This window comes from Oncorhynchus nerka, linkage group LG13 (genome assembly GCF_034236695.1).
Source record: "Oncorhynchus nerka isolate Pitt River linkage group LG13, Oner_Uvic_2.0, whole genome shotgun sequence".
NCBI lineage: Eukaryota > Metazoa > Chordata > Actinopteri > Salmoniformes > Salmonidae > Oncorhynchus > Oncorhynchus nerka.
In genome coordinates this window covers 53,755,535-53,762,581 of record NC_088408.1, presented here as the reverse complement: position 1 = coordinate 53,762,581, position 7,047 = coordinate 53,755,535, and the positions used below count along the sequence as shown (strand labels likewise).

General features: G+C 40.2%; 1 pseudogene; it reads left to right on the top strand.

Moving 5' to 3' along the window:
* The first annotated feature begins 656 nt into the window (after positions 1–656).
* The window catches only part of LOC115140637 (dmX-like protein 1), a 33,397-nt pseudogene continuing 27,006 nt past the window's right edge, over positions 657–7,047 (top strand).

Genomic DNA, 7,047 nt, shown 5'->3' with positions numbered 1-7,047 from the left:
AAAACATTTGAATTTCAAAAATATTTTAACATGTTAGAAACCAAGTTGGTGCCAAAACAAAATCCAATGTGGTTTAGAGATAAAGAATGACATCTGCCACTGGAGTAACAGCTCCTACTGTATGTTAGTGCTGTGCAGACTGAAATAATTAATTTGTACATACATTTGCATAATTGAAAATGATCATTTAACAACATTTCACCTTGATGGCTAACCTTATACAACATGCATATGTTATAGTACTTAATTATACTCCATATTGTTGTTAATTACCAACATTCATTTGAATTAAAATGTAAATGGAACTTTTCAGTGTCAAAATTAATTAATGAAATCATCTGATGTGTTATTTATTTAAGTCTCAGATATAGACAGCCACAAAGTAACTACCCAGAATAACAAAAAGAGTAAGCAGCAGACGGTACCTGAGCTATCCTCTGTGAAAGAGTACAGGTGTAGGATCTTAATTTTACCATTTTTGTAGGGGTTGATAATTTTTTTTGTTAGGGCAAATCAAAACTTTATAGAAGCCTTTTAAACCTTTCATACACTACGTGTTTGCATTTCCTGCAACAACAGGGTGATCAAATAAAGATCCTACATCTAGTGTTCTGTTGTTGTCAGCACAAGGATGTCAGGCAGGTGATGGAAGGATAATGACAGTGGGAGGAGGCTGCTTGACCCCTGGCGACCTCTTCCTGGACGCTGCTGCTGGGAAGCGTTTCAGGAACTGGGTGCAGTCAATGTGATGGGATATCCTGCTGCTGCCAGCCCTTCTTCCTCGTACAGTAACTGTTCCCACAGCCCCAATCACCTTTTCAGGATGCTGCACTTGAAGTGCACATAGACATCTCCAGGTGACTCAACAACAAAAGCAGCCAAGGACGCTTTCACTTAGGACATTAACACATGCGGCAGACACTGCTGTAACCATAACACAGAGAAGATGAATTCAAAACTCACACAATCTAACAAAAATGGCGATAACAAAAGTAATGTCATCATCATGGTACGGTTGGCCTAGTCCTCTGAACGTGGCGTAGTTGCTGAGTGAGGACAGTTTCACACATGCATGCCAAGAACAAAGCTCACCATTAAAGGGGTGTTTAAAGTACGCTAATTCACCAAAATGATATAATTGACCATTTTACAATTACTGGAGCCTAATGGTTCACTCTATAAAGAATGACTTTTTATTTGCCATTATGTGTCATTAAGGTTTGATGCATATGGCCTTCTCAGATATTTCTGTGGAAATTCTCTTGTGGAAGGGCTGCATTTCTGTTCCTCAAACATCAAAGGATGGCCACACTGGTACTTCAAGCACATTTTGGCTTTGCCCTCCTACCTCTGATCCAGTAATTATAGCTCGCAAAAGACATCAACGTTGTAACTAGTCAAGCCTGGAAATAATAACGCCACAAAACACTTCAAAGAGGAGAGGAAATAAAAGCCTTGGATTATGCATTATGAATGGTTCAACCTCCTAATGCTAACGGGAACAGTGTATGGAAACCTGAAAGAGAACCACATTGATTAACAACACTTTATATTGTAATTTGCTTTACTTCTAATACAATGAGATCTCAAACAATGATACGACAGACTAGGCCAATGGCCTTTGAACAACTTCCATAAACAAACTTTTTCCATGAGAGAATTGTCCTGTTTCAAAGGGAATATTCCACTACACGTAACATTTGTTTAGAGGCTGAGGCTCAACTGTTTTGGAAAGCCAGGAAGTTCTTGACACTGAAGTACTTTAATGTTTCAACACTGCCCTCTTGTGTATGATATTCAACATACAAATGTACACAATAAAAATGGGTTCAACATGCTCTTGATTTAACACTTTTATCAGACATGATGTTTATACTGTTGGAACCTTAATTTACATAACATTAGATTAGATATTTATAGTGATTTAAATTTGCTTTGCGTACAAAAGTGTATTGTGACAAACTGAACAGAGCCAGAACAACAAGAAACACATCTTGCTCATTATTGCTCCTCCCCTACAAATACAGTCCATCACTTTCAGTTATTGCACTAATAACTTTAACTTATAACTTTAAGTTATTTTTGTATGTATGTTCTTAATTAACACATTAACCATACGTGATCTCTGTATATTACACACACCTTATAGTCAGTGTTCAGTAATTGTAATTCTCTGTACATTGCACACGCCATAATGTCACACCCTGATCAGTTTCACCTGTCCTCGTTATTGTCTCCACCCCCTCCAGGTGTCGCTTGTTTTCCCCTGTGTATTTATCCCTGTGTTTCCTGTCTCTCTGTGCCAGTTTGTCTTGTATGTTAGTCAAGTGAACCAGTGTGGTTTCCCCATGTACTCCTTTTGCGATTCACTTTTTGATAATCCTCCTGGTTTTGACCCCTGCCTGACTCTGGACTTCTTTCCCGTCTGCCTGATCATCCTGCCTGGCCTTTGGTACCTTTTGAACTCTGAACTGGTTTTGACCCCTTTACCTGTCCATGACCATTCTCTTGCCTTCCCCTACTGGATTAATAAATATTGTAAGACTCCAACCAACCATCTGCCTCCTGTGTCTGCATCTGGGTTTCGGCTTGTGTCATGATACAGAATGATTCCTCAACACTTCCTATAGGCGTACATCCCTATAGACCCCCACTGTTGTCCTTAATGCCTGTTAAGTTGGATAATTGAGCACAAGGTTTTAAAACTGGTTGGCCCTGAGGAACCTGAAGCATCCTTTAGGTGTCGTCTGAGAGCCACACGCATGATATCATGATTGGTGGTCAAACCCATTTAGTTATTGGTGTGTAAAATGGAAAGGACAACAGAGCTCAATCAGCCCTGCTTTGCTACAGAGTTGATGGATACAGACCAGGAGGGATTTGTAATTGTTGTTCGCTTTTACTAGCGAATAACTGTTGGAAGCTCTAAGTACGTAAGGAGTGATACCAGTATATGGGGTATGGATTAAATGTCCACTGTCCAGCTGTTGCATTTTGGCTAGAAGGATGAAGGGTTGGAAGGTGTTGAAAGAGAAATCTAGTTTGGCATAGGTCTGTGGCTGATCTATATGTTTGAGGATCAGATGCTGCAGCTATTTCTCTAAGCAAATTGGTATGGGTCCAGTTTCATGTCCACTGTGGTAAGTGATTGAATTACACATCTCTGTTTTCATCAGTACTGGGGCACCTTGGACCATTGATTATTAGGGATGGGGAAATAAAAATATAGAATGAAATATAGAAATATGTATTTTAAAATGCTATCTTTTCTTAGTTTCCTTTAATTATTGCCAATGCATATAATTAATTGCCTTGACAGTGTAGAATATCTATTTAAACAGAAGTTTGATCAGTGCACTCACTAACAAAGTCAGCCACCATCGAGGCCTCTGAGAATTAAATATTATCCTGAAAAACAAGTTCAGATTATCTAACATATCACACCTGGGGCAAAGCTTTTTAAATGTTCTCTAGCATTTCTCAGTCAGTGCGTTTCTATTTCAAGTCTAATTCAACGTGTAAAAAAACAAGCAGATATTATCAGATGGTGTGACATGTTTATTCTGAGGGAGATGAAACCTACGTGTGTGATCTAACTTTACTATCCTTTTTGGTTCCAAAAGTCCTCACAAAGATAGTAAAAAATGACAATTCTGACAAGTGGGGACATTTCGCTGGCCCCTGAAAAGGAAATATGCTACTTTAGGCATAGGGGTTAGGTGTAGTGTTAAGGTTACAGTTAGGGTTAGAATTAGGGTAGGGTTAGGAAGTATGGTTAAATTTAGTATTTTGGTTAGGGGTTTAGGGTTAAGGGTTAGTTTTAAGGAAAATTGGTCCCCACTTGGATAGTAAAACCAACGTTTGTGTGTGTGTGTCCGTGTGTGCATACTCATTTGTGTGTCCGTGCATACGTGTGTGTGAGTGTATATGTGTGTGTAATATTTAGTAGGAGGCTTGAACTGCATCTTTAATAACGTTGTGACCTACTTCAGCACAGTCAATAGTTTCACCAACTGTCATATACTTTTGTTTAATAAACCATCTTAATGTCAATGACATGTCAGCCTTTTAATTATTCATGAGGAGATTGTCTGTCCCACTTATCTCTGCACCACTTAATTGAGCTTGAAATACCCTCTCTGCACTTCCACTGTGACAGCCTTGACAATGGAGGCAGACACACTGTCAAACAAGAGGTAGTTGACCAAAGATCCCTGCCAGGATACAAACTGCAATAAGACCAGACTCCCTGCTGATACCGCTGGCTAGATTGCAGTAACCACTGTGCATACAGATCAATATTTTTTATAGATCATGCAAATATAGACCATATTGGCACTACTCTAAATACCTTTGCTTTATGTTAATATTGTTAATATTGGTTATCCCATTATGAAATGTAGTGTACAGTATTACTCTATCTCACATATGTCAGAGTCAAGGCCTGAGAAGAAGGTTTTTACGGCCCCTGGGATGATCTTGATTTATTATTAGAACCGGCCCGCAGCAAGCCGGCAGCCCGCAGATCTTTTACACGCACCAATACTACATTTCCCACAATGCAAAGGTGACGCACCGAGCAGTAGGCTGCTTCATTTCAATATTTATTGGCACAGCAGTCGTCAGCATCACAGTAAAATTAACTTTCAGATACCCATCAAAAATGGCAAAACGGAAGGTGGATACTGAGAACCGGGGTTTCAAACAAGGTGGGAGTCGGAGTATATATGTTCACGAAGGTAGCTGGAAAACCTGTGTGTCTTCTGTGTGGAGAAAGTGTGGCGGTACTGAAAGAGTATAATCTGAGACGACATTATGAAACGAAACACGCGGACAAAAACAAGAATATGGACATGGAACAAAGGCTACAAAAGGCAGAGGAATTAAAACGAGGCCTCAAATCTCGACAGGCTCTGTTCAAAAAGCCAAATCACAAGGCCAGGCTGCTGTCAAGGCCAGTTTTATTTTGGCAGAAGAGATCGCTAAATCAGCCCGGCCATTTACGGAGGGGATTTCATCAAAAACTGCATGATTAAAGTTTGTGTGTTTGCCCAGAAAAAAGGCAACTCTTTTTAAATGTGAGTCTGAGCAGAAACACCATTGCCGAGAGAGTAGACCAGTTGTCCATCAATCTAAAAGAGCAGCTTGTGAAAAAGGGAAAAGATTTTATTGCATATTCCTTGGCTGTGGATGAGAGCACCGACATTTCTGACATTGCCCAGTTGTCAATTTTCATCCGCGGAGTGGACTCCAACCTAAGCGTGACAGAGGAGTTTTTGGCTTTACGTCCTATGCATGGCACAACTACGGGGCATGATTTGTATGAAGAGGTGTCAAGATGTGTAAATGAGATGGAGCTGCCTTGGGAAAAACTCGTGGGTTTGACAACCGACGGAGCACCTGCGATGTGTGGACAGGTGAGCTGACAGCTTATCATTGTATCATACACCAGGAAGCGTTGTGCGGTAAAGCCTTGAAAATGGAGCATGTAATGAGCATCATCACGCGCACAGTTAACTTTATCAGAGCAAAGGTTTGAATCACCGCCAGTTCAAGGCATTTCTGACGGAGTTAGAAACGGAGCATGGTGATTTGCCTTATCACACAGAGGTGCGATGGCTAAGCCAGGGAAAGGTGCTTCAAAGATGTTTCGAGCTTCGTGAGGAGATTTGTCTGTTCTTGGACAGCAAAGGGAAAGACACAACACAACTCCGAGACGAAATGTTTCTGTGTGAAATGGCTTTTCTGTGTGACATTACGAGTCATCTGAATGCAATAAACTTGCAGCTGCAGGGTCGGGATCGTGTCATCTCTGATATGTACAGTACAGTGAAGGCATTTAAAACCAAACTGACTCTGTGGGAGACGCAGATGCGGAAAGAAAATTTGAGCCACTTTCCCAGCTGCCAGACCATGAAAGAGAAGCTCTCTACCAGTGCGTTCCCGAGCACACAGTTGGCTGATAAAATAGGTATGCTTGCCGCTGACTTTCGACGCCTTCATTTGCTGACTTTGAAGCACAAAAAAGCAGGTTGGAACTGCTCGGTAACCCATTTGCTGTTGACGTGGAAAGCTCACCACCAAACCTCCAAATGGAGTTGATTGACCTCAATGCAATGATGCACTGAGGGCAAAATATGCGGCAGTGGGTGCTGCGGAGTTCGCCCGTTTCCTCCCGGCACAATGCCCCAGCTGCGCATCCAGGCTGCTCAAACGTTGTCTATGTTTGGCAGCACATACCTGTGTGAACAACTGTTTTCTTTGATGAACCTGAACAAAACATCACACAGAAGTCGACTTACTGCTGAACACCTCCACTCAATTCTGAGGATTTCTTCAGCTCAGAGCCTTACCCCGAACATTGATGAACTTGTGGAAAAGATGGGACACCACCAAGTATCACCCTCAACCTCAAACAAGTGAACATTACTGTGCAATCACATATTTAGAGTTTTTACTCAGTTCAAGTTTAAAAGTTAAAATTTAATATTTGTTTTCACTGCATGTTACTTCTCCTTAAACAAAGTGTTGTTTTTGATTAATAGATTTTTGCACTTTATTTTTTTGTATTTCAATCCAATTATATTTAAAAATATTTCAGTTGAGTGGATGATAGAAAATTGCTATTATTGTTTTTCTTTGAAGTAAATTTAGCCCACTTTTGCTAAAATAGAAAATATAGTCTACTGATGGTGCCTTGAATACCGGTTTCTTTCATTTAATGTTCATGTTATGGGGATATTTATATAAAGGAAATTTGTCTTTTGTGTCTGTTGAAAATTAAAGATTACTGACAGAGCCATAAGAAAATATTGCTTTATTTATCTGATCATATTGTAATATATTTGTTAGGTTTTCAGTAGGTTCAATTAGGTTCACTAGACTATATGCGTCATTTAAAAATTTTTCAATGAACATTCGAACAGTCCGGCCCTCGTCTTGTAGCTGATTTTTTTATTTGGCCCTCCGTCCATTTGACTTTGACACCCCTGCTCTATCTGGATGGTCTCAATCTGAGAATTAAGTCTATTGATGCACCCATGCGTC